Source organism: Pantherophis guttatus, chromosome 3, assembly GCF_059756535.1.
Source record: "Pantherophis guttatus breed Tessera chromosome 3, ASM5975653v1, whole genome shotgun sequence".
Taxonomy (NCBI): domain Eukaryota; kingdom Metazoa; phylum Chordata; class Lepidosauria; order Squamata; family Colubridae; genus Pantherophis; species Pantherophis guttatus.
In genome coordinates, this window is record NC_142065.1 from 96,299,050 (window position 1) to 96,314,742 (window position 15,693).

Below are 15,693 nucleotides of genomic sequence, written 5' to 3' on the forward strand. Positions count from 1 at the left end.
TGCAATGCAAATATAGTCTAAACTACTTAACCGTTTGCTTTTAGTTTGCTCGGTGCCCCTGAAATGTTTTAGTTTAATTTTAATTTTAAATTTAACATTACAATGTTTTGTTTAACAGGTGTATTAATTATATGGAAAGAAAGAATTTCCCTCTTGACTGTTTTGTACATCCCTCTCCCCAAATTAGGTTCCCTCCCATTAGACTCTTCTAATATTTCCGAGACATTTCCGAGACATTTTTTTAAAATAGAATTAATTGGAAATGGACTGGAAAAAAGAAATTCCATGTGACCCTTGATCTACTATTCAGCAATATGAATAGTAGATTCTGGCCCCATGGCCCAGATTTTATGCATTGTTTGCTGTCTTAAGATATGTAATTAACAAATGCAGAACTGTCTTATTTACAGTTGATTATAGACTGCAGGTAATTTTTTTTTTTTTTTGCACTACAATATTAGCTCACATAAGCACTAAGGCTGTGTAATTTGTGGGGTGTTTTTGTTGACTAAGAATTGAGCAAAGCATCTATTTGAAACAATACCTTTGCTTCTGTGACAAAAGCTAGTGTTTGCATTACTTTGCTTGTCTTCAGAGAGATTTATGCTTTGCCCCAAAGAATATTATTTTTGTGATGTCTTGACTTATACAACATACTAAAACTATGGTTGGATTGTCAACATGCTGAACCACAATCTTCTGTATATGTGGAAAGAGCTAGAAGAGCTTCCTCAGGAAGGAAGGAAGGAAGGAAGGAAGGAAGGAAGGAAGGAAGGAAGGAAGGAAGGAAGGGATTTTATATTATTATGTATGTTATATTATTAACTATACAAACATTTACAGGAAAAGTTATTTTATTCCAGTTCAGCATGTCAAGGCAAGGTAGATTTCATATATTCATACATACATCAATCTGATTTATTTGCTAGCCTTTAATATCATAAGTGACCTTATTCATTTATTGACCAACTAGAATAAATGTACCGATTCAATTATAATTTATTTTATCTAATCAGAACTAATTTCCACCGAACGAATAATGGGAGGAAAAAATGTTGACCTATTTACAGTAAGTTCGTGAATGTAACATTCTAAGCCTCATTCATTTTTTTCTTCAAGTAAAAGTGCTTCATTCATTCTTCTTTGCAGCACTTCCTTGAACCGCATAATTGCCTAGTCAATCAAGGAAGTGGTGAAATAATAAATTCTACCACCATAGCTTGCATACTGTGAGCATACAGTAAACTATGTTAAAGAAAAATCAAGAATTGTAGGCATCTCAATCCAGGCCCAGTTAGTGAAACTTTTCTCAGATGAAGGGTAAGGACAAATTCAATCAGTTACCTCAGAATCAAAGGAGCTAAACCCATGCATTTGTGGAGTCAGAATCTGACCAAGCCAACCTAGATTTCAACCAGAGAGACTTGGGTTTTGCATTTAGAACACAGCTATTCAATACCTAAGTAACAACAGAGACTGGCAGAATAAAGTTCCAGAAAGCAGCAAAGAAAAGGATCTAAAGCTGCAGAGGCTTTACAGATTCATTTTAATTAACATAAACTAGCCTCAACTATACTTAGGTAGATTCTGAGGCAATCTATGAGATTTAACATTCTATCTGGGGACATTCTATTGCTGGAGGTGAGATAACCTCCTCCTTGATGCTTCAAACTTATGTCAGGCCTGGAAGTCAACTTTTTCGTTGGATCTTCAGGCCTGCCACATTTACTACTGTGGGAAACTGGGAGGGGAGATTGTATGGAGCAGGGGTGATATATAGTCATAATAACATTCCTTTCTCAGAAAGTCAAGGACATCTTGCCCTGCATTTGGGCTGCTGGAACTGGGAGGCATCTCCAGTTGGGACAGTGCTTGGATTGGATCATGTGGTAGACATGTGGGTGTTGGGCATGGACTTGAACTTTCCTTTGGGTGGGGAAAACCTAGAAACTTTCAGATTCGGCTTTTCCCAGATGTGCCAAAATGATATCTCTAATAAAATGAAACTTTGAGGAAAGTCAAGCCTCAGAGCCTTCTTTCATTGGAGGTGTTACTTGGAACCCTGACATTAACCCGAATCTCGACAACTTAGCTGTGACTGTTATCTGGGCTCTATGATCTCTGCTTAGTATTTTCTAAGTCATCTATATGCCTTGCCCTTTTTGTACTTCTGATGTCCAGCAGGAAATTTCTATGTATGAACTGGCTTATGCTTTCATGTGTGCTCCCTAGCAAGAGAACACTATGGATTTATGAGCCATCAAACAAGCCAGGACAGTTTTGTGGATTTATGACACAGTCAGTCAAGTAGGCCAGGATAACCTTGTACAGTTTAAGAAGTTTTTGGGGGAGTGAAAGACAAACCACTAGATTAAGTCAATGCCTGCTTAGATATATAACATAAAATCCTAATCCACTCTTGCAATGATGCATTGTACATGTTTTTGAATATATCATTTTAATCTTTCATTAGGTTAAAGTGGGTGTCAGCAACCCGCAGCTGCAGAGCCCCATGTGGCCCTTTGGGCCCTCTGCTATGGCTCCCTGTCCCATCACTGGCTGGCCCCGCCCCTTGCCCTCCCTCCCAGTCATTCCTCGCCTGGCCTTGGAAATCAGAGAGATACAGAGAGAGGGGGTGGAGAGAGGGAGAGGGGGAGAGAGAGACATAGATACACAGAGAGAGAGGGGGGGAGAGATACAGAGAGGAGAGAGAGAGAGAAAAAGAAAGAGAGAAGGGTTTTGTGGTTCCTGGTGTTTTTTAACAACCGGTTCACTACCCTAATGACTGGCTGGGTAGGCGTGGATAGGGGGGTCATGTGACTTGATGGGAGTGAGTGATGTGGAGTTGGCCACGCCCCCCAGATTTTGTGGCTCCTGGTGTTTGTTTGTTTTTTTCTGTGGGAAATGGGTCCAAATGATTCTTTGAGTGTTTAAAGTTGCAGACCCCTGGGTTAAGGGAAAGAGCCATTCTTTGTTTTCCACAAGGAATCTATTTCATTGGGTTATGTTAACAAACTGAGAACTTCTCAAAAAGAAACCGATATTTTTTTCTCAGTAACAGGTTATGGTTTTGCTAATCAAAACTGTATTAAAATATGTTGCCAATGCACTGAAGCATATATGTTTGGTGGCAAGTTCAAACTAAATAATTCTTTTCTTCCGAAGAATATAATCAAGATGAAGTTGTCACAATCATAAGGGTACATGAGTATCCATTCCATTATTAGTGTTTCATCCCTTTGGTAGAAATAACAGATTAGAAAACCAGTTGTTAACTTTCTGAGCAGTTTGGTGAACTGGTTGTTGGAAGAAATCATTAGGACAGAGAACCGGTTGTTAAATTATTTGAATCCCACCACTGGTATGTACACACAAACACACACTCATTAAATGTATTTAAAAATAAACTTTTGATAAAAAGTAATCTAAAATAAAAAAGCATGCACAAAATATGAATAGTTTTCTAATTAGTTCTTTTTGTTGATCTCCCAACAAATATGAACATTTTTTTTGTGTTTCCTGAATTCAGGAATTTTGTGAAAATTCTTATTTTCAGCTTTTATACAAAACATTTAATATCCCCTGTTCAGCTGTCAGATACAAGATTGATGTTTCAAATCTCTTTAAGAGTGTACTGTTTGGAAAATAAATATATTTCATACAGCAGTATAAAAACGATATTTTACAGCAAAAGCCATCCAACCTCATAAAACCAACAACTTTGCTTGCTTTGTGCAACATCACATAGGAATCACTTCTAATTTTATGTGTCATCGTTTAAAGGTGTAGTTTTAGATACTGTTAACTATAAAACCACTGGAAAATCATGACCACATCCTGATAGCTAATATTGCTTCAAATAAAAACTAGAGAGCATTTTAAAAAGAGAAATATAGCTTTTATGGTTTTGTGAGAGACTAAAGCTTAGCCAGTACTCATAATGCTTCTATTTTTTAGTATAGTCTAACAATATTAATTAGGGCAAATGCCAATTATTATTATTATTTTTTGCTCCTTATTAGAATTTTTCAGTGAAATCATTAGCAAAACAAATAGTTTTTTAAGACTCTCTTAAAATTTATTAGAGTCATTATTGAAAGTTTATTATGACATTTCTTTAACATAATAGTGCTTCTTTGTACTCAGTTGCACATTGCTCATGGAAAGTACAATTGTATGCATGTTTACTCAGAAATAAGTATGACTACACTCTGTAGTGCTTAATCCTAAACTAATAGCTGTAATTCACATGTAACAGACTTTTGAACAATGTTGGCTTACCTTTATTCACTCCACTTGGCTTCTCTTGCCAATAGCAAAATAAACCAATTAACCATGATTTGCATAACTTTTCATAACCTCTCAATGCAATTCCAGAATGCCTGTAGATTCCTCTTTTAACAAACCAGAATCAGAAAACACACCTTCTCATGAAGATCTCATGGTTATCTCAATAAAAATATGAACTGAGCCATCTCTGCCTCTTGTCTTGTTATGTCTTGTCATGGATATCAGCACTGAGCCAACTTTGGTTTATCTTGAAAAAGCTGTACAGGATTTGAACTTCTTGCAGAGAAGGCCCTCTCCTCAACTCCAAGAGAAACTTTATCTAAGCTAAAACTTAAACAAGAGCCAGTTTGGTATAGTGATTAAAGCAACAGGCTAGAAACCAGGAGAATATGAGTTCTAGTCCTGGCTTTTGCACAAAGCCATTTGTGTTGCTTGGGCTAGTTAATCTCTCTCTCAGCCCTAATAAGGAAGCAAATTATTTCCAAAATTTTGCAACAAAAACTACAGGGACTTGACATCACATAGGAATCACTTCTAATTTTATGTGTCATCATTTAAAGATGTAGTTTTAGATACTGTTAACTGTAAAACCACTAGAAGATCATGGCCACATCCTGATAGCTAATATTGCTTCAAATAAAAACTAGAAAGCATTTTAAAAAGAGAAATATAGCTTTTATGGTTTTGTGAGAACCTAAAGCTTAGCCAGTACTCATAATGCCAGGCAGTCATCAGAAATAACACCCCCCCCCAAAAAAAAACCTTAAATAATTTGGAAACCATTTTTAAAATGACATAATCTGCTTGAATATCCTACAAGAATTCCATTGTAATTCCTAGCAATAACAACTTTGTCAAGGTTGGGCTGAGAAACAGTGAATGGACTAAGTTATATAGTCAGCTTCTATGGTTATATGGACTTTAAAACTGGATCTCCTGCATCCTAGGCCAGTATTCTAGCCACGGGGCTCTTTTGGTATACCTTAACATATGGGAGATATTGGAGATATATATATGGGATATCTATCTATCTATCTATCTATCTATCTATCTATCTATCTATCTATCTATCTGGGATATATCTATATCTATATCTATCTCATAGATATAGATATAGATATCCCATATAGATAGATATAGATACAGTAGTTATAGATATATGATATAGATATAGATATAGATACATGATATAGATAAAGATATAGATAGATAGAGAGAGAGAGAGAGAGAGAGAGAGAGATACCATATATACATATAGATATATAAATAGGAGATATATAACACATCCGATAATAAACTGATTTCCAGAAGAACCATAGAGTATTTTCAAAATAAATTGTTTGGATATTCTGTACTACACAGCTGAACCACAATTTTGTTTGGCATCGATTCAAACAAAAATGATGCGTCCTGTTCATCCAGAACAGCTGAGGACATTCAGTGGGCATCAACAGATCATACGGTACCCTGGCTTTGTACCTCATTCAAGTGCAATGTTACCAAAGGACATAAAATGGTGTTTCCCAGAATATTGAACAATGAGGACTTGCTTAAAAATATAAACACATTATTCACTCCTATATCATTTTAGAGGAGCTTACCCAATATTTATCTGAAAGTGTGTTTGTCTGAGAATTCTTCATCTCAGGGAAAGTAATTGTTCTGTTCTACAGCTGAGGCCTGAGGCTTTGACAGCTACCTTGGATCCTCATTTCTCAGGCCGTTCCAGCATCGAAACTTTGTATCTATCAGTAACTGCTATGCTTTTCAACCTTACAGATATGGAGAACCTAATTTTTGTACGCTTGGTTTCAGATAGAAAAATGTATTAAGCTGCCTTTGAACCTGTTTTTATTCTGTCATAGATTTTGAGACACCATGCCCATGACTTTATAAGTTTATATTAATGACCAAAAAGAAAAAGCAACAGAAAAGATATAATATACAGTACACCAGTTTGGTTAAATATACGCTTATACAATTCATTGAAAGTAGTCGGAAGAGATACTTAGAATTTATATAGGGAAGATTTGAATGAAATATAATGGTAAAATCAATATCTTCTTCATAATATTATGCTTATGGATTTTACTACTGCAGTCATCTTACTTTACCATATTAAACTTCACAGCAACACTGCTTCGGCATAGTTCTCAAAAAGAGATATAACCTATGCTATTTCAAAAGTAGAGTATGAAAGAATTAAAAATGTATATATATGTGCACTGCCCAATCCTTAGGCTAAGGATGGTCAAACCACAGATAATTCTCCTTAGGATGGGGAACAATGCCCCCTTTATGACTTATGGACTGGCTCAGGAATTCTGGGAGTTAAAGACAAGTCATTCCCTACCCCTTTGTTAAGCAGAACTCTCTTCAAACAGTCTTCTGACTGAGGATAGCTTAGGAACCTGGGTAATACTGGCTTACCAGGGAGCTGGTAAGCATTTTTGTCCAAATGCTCTTACAAGTATTCCGAAGATATAATGTACAAAAAACCTGTTGAATTCAGAGATATTAAGAGTGGGCATCTATGTGTGTTTATACAGGCAGCTTTTCACACAACACATTTGTAGCATTTGAATATTCAGCCTGAATGTGATCAGAAGACTACAAAATATTTGGACCGTATGACTTTAGACTGCATATGAAAGCTGATTTAATTAAATTTCCATCTACACAACCACAAACTCCAGTACATAGAATAGAATAGAATAAAAATTTTTATTGGCCAAGTGTGATTGGACACACAAGGAATTTGTCTTGGTGCATATGCTCTCAGTGTACATAAAAGAAAAGATACGTTCATCAAGAATCATAAGATATAACACTTAATGATAGTAATAGGGTACAAATAAGCGATCAAATCATATTAGGAAACAGTCAATATAAATCGTAACGATACAAGATACATAGAAACATAAAAATATTTTAAAATGAGGTTAACCTTCCAATATGAGAATTACTACCATGTATAATCAGGATAGAGACTATCTAACCCAGTAAGAACTTTATTATCTCTATCTTATCCTCCGCCCCATATAAAAGAAACAGGAAAGAGACACAAATGTCTTTTATAAGGGTGGGGCCAGAGGTGAGTTTCAGCAGGTTTTGACCAGTTCTGGAGAACCGGTAGCGGAAATTTTGAGTAGTTTGGAGAACCGGTAGTAAAAATTCTGACTGGACCCGTCCCCATCTATTCTCTGCCTCCCAAGTCCCAGCTAATTGGGAGGAAATGGGGATTATGCAGTATCCTTCCCTTGGAGTGGGGTGGGAATGGAGATTTCGCAGTATCCTTCCCCTGCCACACCCACTAAGCCACGCCCACCAAGCCACACCCATGAAGCCATGTCATGCCCATCAAGCCACAACCACAGAACTGGGTGGGAGAACCTTCTCATTTTGTCCTACAGGCTGCACTGCCACATAAACGGGACAGTGGAAACTAGTTAACGAAAGGTGCAAAATGGTATTGCATTGGCTCAGACAGGAGTCCTTCCTAAACCATTGGGAGAATCTGATTGGGAGAAGTGGGGTCACTCGCTAGCTCTAAGATCAACCTGTTTTACATGGGCAAAAGATTCTATGTAGCTGTTAGCCTTGTGAGATGGTCCAGGCAAGAAGCACACCCAGAAATGCTAGCTTTAACTTTACTGTAAGTTTACATTAACAGAATGTTGCAAATCTAATGTACTTCTCTCCCCCTCCTCATATTACAGTCCAGGAAAGTAGGGATGGTCCCTTCTGAGATGTTTGCCATTCCCCCAATCCACCTGCAGTCTCAGCTGCCTCGTATCTGATGATGATTCCAGGAAGGTCAATCTCTCATTTTACAATAGTCTACATGGCAAATTAGATAAGCTCTCCAATGATTAACATTGTATTTAAAATTCACACAACAATAAAAAGCAGCAGAAAAAAACAGCAGAGGTAAAAAAAGAAGAAGAAAATATTTACTTGATTGTAATGTGCTTTTAAAACAATGTGTGTTTATGATGTGAGCACTATCTACTAGATTTTTCTGTTTTACATAAAAGAAACAAAAATCTTATTCTCTTTTGCATCTAGCCAAAACTACATTCCTCAATTAAATATTACTTTGGATGAGTTTGAGTTGTTTGGATTTATTCAAATCACTACTGATCAAAACTATGATATATTAATATTAATTGGAAGATAATTGTCCTAAGATGACATATTATGAAGCTGCAAATAAACATGCATTTCCAACAATTAAATCAATTCACATTTAGAATTCACATTTAAAGTAATGAAAACAAGACTAGATCAGTAAAAACAGAAATATTTAATAAGGGAAAGGATGAAAACAAATGACATTGTTTTCACTATTTTGGACTATTTTTGAATAGCCTAATTATATGTACAATTTTAATGTCATAATAAATCAGATTATTCTATATCTGAACACCTCAGGGACAAATTTGAGTCATCATTGCTTGGAAATCCTAATGTATTTTTAAGAGTTTAAGAGTTAAGCACTCTCTATTTGGAATCACTTAAATATTTCTGCAAATTAGGGAGAGACAGAAGCGTCTTACATAGGAACTGAGTTTTTGTTTATGTTTTCTTAAAAGCAATCTAATTTTTGTCAGCAGAAAGCTGTCAGAAAACCCTGGTGTGTTAGTTCAAAGGTTGTGGCTTTGCCATCCTGAAATTGCACTATGACAAAATTTTCATTGCAACAGAAGATTTAATTCTAAGAGGTATCCTTGCAGCTGCTCATTACTTAACACATTTTAAAGACAGTGACATGACAAAGTGCTACTTTAAATTTTCATATACTGAATGGAATGTAATTATTACTTCCTTTCTTTTTTCTTTTTTTACTTTCCAGCCTTCTTTCTCAAAAGTATTCATATAGTGGCCATTATGAAGTGATGGGGCCAGAAGTGGTATTCAGCAGGTTCTGATCAGTTCTGGAGAACTGGTAGTGGAAATTTTGAGTAGTTCAGAGAACCAGTAAATACCACCTCTGACTGGCGCTGCCCCCATCTATTCTCTGCCTCCTGAGTCCCAGCTGATTGGGAGGAAATGGGGATTTTGCAGTAACCTTCCCCTGAAGTGGGGAAGGAATGGAGATTTTATAGTATCCTTCCCCTGGAGTGGAGTGGGAATGGAGATTTTACAGTATCCTTCCCCTGCCATGCCCACCAAGCCACGCCCACCAAGCCATGCCACACCCACCAAGCCAATCTCACCACTGGATGGGTCTTATATTTTGGAAGAATGGCCAAGGCCCATTGTCTAGATTTTCCAATTCCAGTAACCCACCAAAACCGTGTTGCTGAACTTTGTTATCAAATTGCAATTTGGAGCACCATTTTTATATTTCTGGTATAAGAGTGTGTGTCTAGATACCTACCCTAATGTACATAGGTATGTTAAGCTTCCAAAGTTTTTTTTTTTAAATCCTAATGATATTATCATATAAATTGTTTTGCCTTTGAAGGCCCGACTTTTTTTTTTTAAGTAAGCATTTTCCATAAATGTGAATGCAAGCTCACGTGAATCTAGAGCAGAGAAATACAAATAAGAAAAACCCAAAGCAAATGGGAAAGGTTTAGTCAAGAGACAATATATGAATATTTTTTCTCTCAAATAATTAATGGCAGCCATCCTTTGTGGAAAAGTGTGTGGTTGGAGATCCTTGGAAATCTTATCATGGTAAAAGCTAAATGATTTATTTCATTTAGGAGATTTAGTCCAATAAGATCTTTTATATTCTTTTGGCTTTGATGTTGATATTTGATTTCTATCATTAACATGGACCATGCTGTCTCCACAACATATGATCAGCTGGTTCATTTGTGCTAACAATTTTATTTTGCCTTACATTTGCTTGTTTCTGAATCCACCTATTTATTGCTTTAGCTACACTGTTTGTTTGTTTTTTAAAGAGCATAGATAGCAATAAAATAAGAAGATACCTGAAAACAACACCCCATTTCATATTCAGATGCAGATATTCAAATACCCACATTGGGCATCAAATATGAATATCTATGGTAAAAAAGTTACATATTTATCTAAGAGCATTATTAATGCAGAATTCTAAAGTAACTAAGGATTTTTTGTGCATTTTGGCCTCTGGCTGAATATAATTGTTATACCAGGAGTTCTTAATATATTGGTTGTAGCTGAATAGTAGTTTCCCAGCATTTTCTTCTGGCCAAATTCCAAATGGAAGCTCCAGAATTTCTACCAAATGACGACTATATTCAAGGAATGAAAGCTAGACACCGATCTAGCATGATGAAGATTGTGTTATATAAACAAGAAGTAAACACCATACTCACACTGATGATGTTACCTAGTTGGGTAATGCAAAGAAGATCAGAGAGATTAACTCCCTTGAGACATGAAATATAGCACCCTCTTTAAAAGTAACCAATCAGTAGGGACAAGCATTGAGTAAGTAGGTGTGATCCTTACCTCTTTATATGCCTTCTATATGTTCTTAAAATGTATAAACTGAAAAAATCCATATAAACAGGACATGCATTTCCAAGATTTCTTCCTCTAGCTTGCTTCAATACTTCAGTCCAACGTTAAGCTAAACTTTAAAAAAATGTGGAAACTCCCTTTCTCTAGTTGTAAAAAAAGGGGGTCTATCTGATGGCTAGCCTTTCTTTATTTGAGCTTGCATTCTAATGAAAGAAGTCACGGCAATAGCAGCAGGGAATGGGATTTGCTTGGCTCTTATAGGCTACTTTTGGGTCTATAGGTATCTCCCTCACTCACCCACCCAATCACTGGGTGATTTCTGTCCAGAATCATTTTGGCTTGGGCACCAGGAATGATCAAATATCTGAAGTGAATCACTTGTCAGGTTGCTCTGTTTAGACAATGAGAGAGAGAGCAATAAAAGAGGAGATAAAGAGAGAGAAGGATAATAAGAAAAAAAGGTAAGAGCATGGGAATGGTAAGTAAAAGGGACAGGTGAGTGAAAGCAAGAATGAGAGCAAGAACAAAGGAGAAAGAAAAAGGGGCAACAGAATGAAGTGGACCACATGATGATGTAAATGATAAAATGAGGGGATGGGAGAGGGAATGAGATGTGAGTGGATGCTAGAGCAAACAATGAAGAGCTAATGAAACAAGTGATGAAGTAAAGGATGGAGAGGGAAATGAAGTAAGCAATAGGGAAAAAATGACTGGGGTAAGAAATTGCTCCTGCAAACATACCTGGAAGCCTAATGACTTTCAGTATAGCTTATGCAGCAGAGGTATCACGTAGGCATCTTCAGGTTCAAAAGTTCAAAGTTCAAAGTTCAAGTTCAAAGCCTTTATTATCATTGTACATCATGTATACAATGAAATTGGTTTAGCCTCTACTGGTGCAGTCCATACAAGAATACAAGGCAACATGAATAATATAAAAAATAATCCTTATACAAGTAGTTAGGAAAAAAAACTAGTCATACATTTCCATATGTACGTCATATTCTGTGCTACATATAAATTACTCTGGTGTATGATCTTATATTATGGTATATACATATTACACGCTACACTGGCACCAGTGAAATTAATCATATTAATCTGTTTGTGGTGCTATATTGTGTTTATGAGTCTGACAGCCCTGGGTAGAAGCTGTTTTTAAAACCTGTTTGGCTGGCTATACTTCTGTGTCTTCTGCCTGATGGTAAAAGTGAAAAGAGACACTGGCTAGGCTGTGAATCATCCCTAAGTATCTTCCTTACTCTGCTGAAACAGTGAGACCTGGTGATGTCATCCAGTGATGTTAGGGGGCAACCAATGGTTTCTTGTGCCAAATTAATCACTTTTTGTAGCATCTTCCTGTCCACGGCTGTTAAACCAGCATACCATACTGTTATACAATATGTGAGGAGACTTTCTATCATGGACCGATAGAAAGAAGTCATCAGCTGTTGTTCCACCTGATTTTTCCACAGGACTCTAAGGAAATGAAGTCTCTGTTGAGCCTTACTAACCACCAGGGATGTGTAGTTCTTCCAGGTGAGGTCTTGAGGCACCCATCACTGCTAATGATTTGGACTAACTGAAGTTTCTGAGTGATCTTTCAGGGCAGCCCCATGAAGAGCACATTATAATAATAAAGCAGTGAGGTAACAGGAATGTGAGTGACTTGTTTAGAGTGGTAACACTTCTATAGGAGAAGGAGCTGCACAAAAGCTTTCTTAGCTACAACTACCACTTCCTCTTCAAGCAGGAGTTTCAAGTCCAAGAGGACCCTCAACTTGTTCTCAGCTGTTGGATGTGGTGCTATAGAAGTAAAAATGGAAGTAAAATCTAGAAGTAAAAATAGAAAATCCCTGGATTTGTACTTTGAATTCATATGATCTCCAAAAAACAAAACAAAAACTGAACTATGAGAGTGAACACATGCAAATTTCATGAGACTAGCTATTTTACTTTGATAAATGATACTTTGAAGCCAATATTTGCTATTAACCATATTTGGCAGTAAGTGTCAAAAATCCCTTTGTTTTTGAATAACTTGCATACTTTGACAAATGAAAACACATTTCACACCTTATAAGATATCATAGTTCAATCCATAACAAAGTCAAAACAAAGATAAGAAGATTAGGAAATTTTGCATCTGAGTAGCCAAATGGAAATGAACTTCATTTTTACTGCAGAGCCCAATGACTCTTTCCCCCTTAATTGAGGCTGATGATGGCGGTGGAATGAATTAATGGCAGCAAAATGAAAAAGAAGCTTCAATGTTCTTACAGAATTCCAGAGAAGAATTTTCAGGAAGTCATGGAGGATCATCTTACTGACTGGCTCAAGGTTGACTCGGCCTTCCATCCTACTGAGGTTTTTTTTTTTTTTAATTTGATTTATATGCCACCCTTCTCCGAAGACTCAGGGCGGCTTACAATGTGCTCAGCAATAGCCTTCATCCTTTTGTATATTTATACAAAGTCAGCTTATTGCCCCCACAAACTGGGTCCTCATTTCATCTACCTTAGAAAGGATGGAAGGCTGAGTCAACCTTGAGCCTTGGCGAGATTCGAACCCTGCAGTAATTGCAGGCAGCTGGTCTTAATAAGCTTAATAACAGGGTGCCTTAAACCCCTGTACTACCAAGGCTACCAAGTTGGGTAAAATGAGGACCCAGATTGTTGGGGAAAATATGCTGACTCTGTAAACCATTTAGAGAGGGCTTACAGCGGCATATAAGTCTAAGAGCCATTGCTATGGAAGAGAGATCCTTTCTTTTCAACATGTGCATCTCAGAGACACAGGGACAATCCTACATCTTGCAGTTCCTTGTCATCTGATTCCACCATTGCCAAGAGATTGTTCTTAGAAGAAAAACCCAGATGGAGAGAGTGGCATATGGGAGATAGTTATTCCCCAATTCCCCATACTATATCTACTTCCAAGTGAAGGAATCTTCCCTTCCTTTCTGCCAATATTTTATACAAATTCTTTTACTGTGCTGATTGAAAGATAAGTGTTAAAATTCATATCTCTTTCACAAGAAGCTGCTGGAAGAAATGTACATTGGGGTTCAGTTCCAAGTGGAAAAAAGACCCTGGAAACATGGAGACTGCTTGGAAGGAAGGCTTAATGGTGGATAGCAAGACCACATGGTTTGAGGTCCTCGGCAAAAAAGGTCGATCACATGCTTCAAGATGTTAGGTGAAGAAAAAAGGGAGAAAAGGGCCAAGATGCTGAGAGTTCCTTGATTTTATACCCTCTCTTGGCCCCCACCTTAGTGTTTCCTGTTCCTGTATAAGAAATGTATCCTGATTGGTTGTCAGACTCCCAGGGGCAGGGGTCTTAGCTAGCCTTGATGGCTGATGTAATCTTCCCAGGTGCCATGTAGTGAGTTTCTGTTGCTAGATGGGTCCTATTATGTTCTTTGTGTTGCAGATGAGATGCTGAGGCCTTAATGGCCCATTGACAAAGGTGTGGGGAATGAGTTTCTGCCTCCCTTTTAGAGGGAAATATTCTGTACTTTTTAATATTTCTTAAAATATTTCATTTTCAAGGAGAGGGGTGGATTTTAACTTTCTACAAAGCCAAAAGAGATCTTACAAACATTTGGCCTGTTGTTAGTCATTTTAAACATCTGTCATCTGCAGCTGAATCTGGGTGTGGTTCAGCCTGGGAGGGAGGGGAAATGCTATGACTTTATGGCTGCTTTATTGGGAATTTTCTTACATTTTATGACAACCTCCTAGACCTAGAGATGATACAAGAGAGTAATATTTTAGTCAACTTCAAACACTCTGCATTTGATTGTTAAAGTGATAGGGATCAGTAGAGAAGATCAAAGGTGGCCACATTTCTCTTTATCTTCCAGAGGATTTTTTTTTTCAATATATGTTTAAATGGGAGGTCAGTCTTTAAAGTCAAGTTGCCTTTAAACTCTTGAGCTAGACAGCAATTTAGTATGTCAGGAGAACTCATAAATCTTTCCAGGAAAATTTACATTTCCTGAAATCTCATACAGAGAATATTGCTTTTCAGATGCAGTAATTCATTCTTTTTGAATCAATATCATTTGGTAACAGGCCACATTACTTTCGAAAGTTGGTTTATATTAGGATTTGCCTGTATCTTTTAAATGTTAAGATTGCCAGGTTCGGATGCTGGAAAACTTCCTGTGCAAATAAGGCAACCATCCACAGCATACTTACCCAGGAATAAATCAAGTGCCATCTATGATATCACTGTAATTGTAAAAACTCTTCTAATAGATAACCAGTTAAGGTGGATAGTTCAGCTGGGTCAAATTCCCAGATGCATCATGTGCTGGCCATGCCCACACCTGGTTTAGTGAAGGGGAAAAAAGTCTCGATACATCACATGATGCTGCCGTGATGATGTGAGTTTGACACCCCTGAGCTACTATAGTCCTGCCTGAATAGAAAGTCTACTTGCTAAGATTTTCCTTGTGATACAACTTTTAAAACTGAAGACGCTCTCTCAGGGCCTTATTTGATAATAGTTGTACTCACTCTCCCTCCTTCTCTCTCTCTCCCTCCCTCTCTCTCTCTCTGTGTCTGTGTGTGTGTGTGCGCGCACGTGTGTGTGTGCGTGTATAAGACTCTGTTGAGACTGAGACTCTGAAAATTAAGGTGACCAATCATCCTCCTTTAGGGAGGACAGTCCTTCTTTTGTAAGTTCTGTCCTCTCTCAAAAAGTGTCCTTCTACCTGTCCTCCTTTTTGATATTTGAAGGCTAATCTGTAAATCTCCGTATTCGATCAATGCCGAGCCTTTCCATTGCATGTGATGTGACATATTTGTATTTGACATGATGATTTGTTAAGGCTTGTTACAGTGCGGTGAGATGCGATTATGAGACGCTTGCACTCCGCACAGGAGAATTGTTTTGAGAGAGTGCGCCCTGCGCAAGAGTGTGCCATGTGCAAGA

The 15,693-nt window shown here is 37.3% G+C and overlaps 1 long non-coding RNA gene across 1 annotated transcript; it reads left to right on the plus strand.

Moving 5' to 3' along the window:
* The first annotated feature begins 6,652 nt into the window (after positions 1–6,652).
* Positions 6,653–8,397, plus strand: LOC117677095 (uncharacterized). The gene is made up of 2 exons (XR_004594654.1): positions 6,653–6,730; positions 8,010–8,397. It is a non-coding gene; the product is annotated as an uncharacterized LOC117677095 (long non-coding RNA).
* Positions 8,398–15,693: the final 7,296 nt, after the last annotated feature.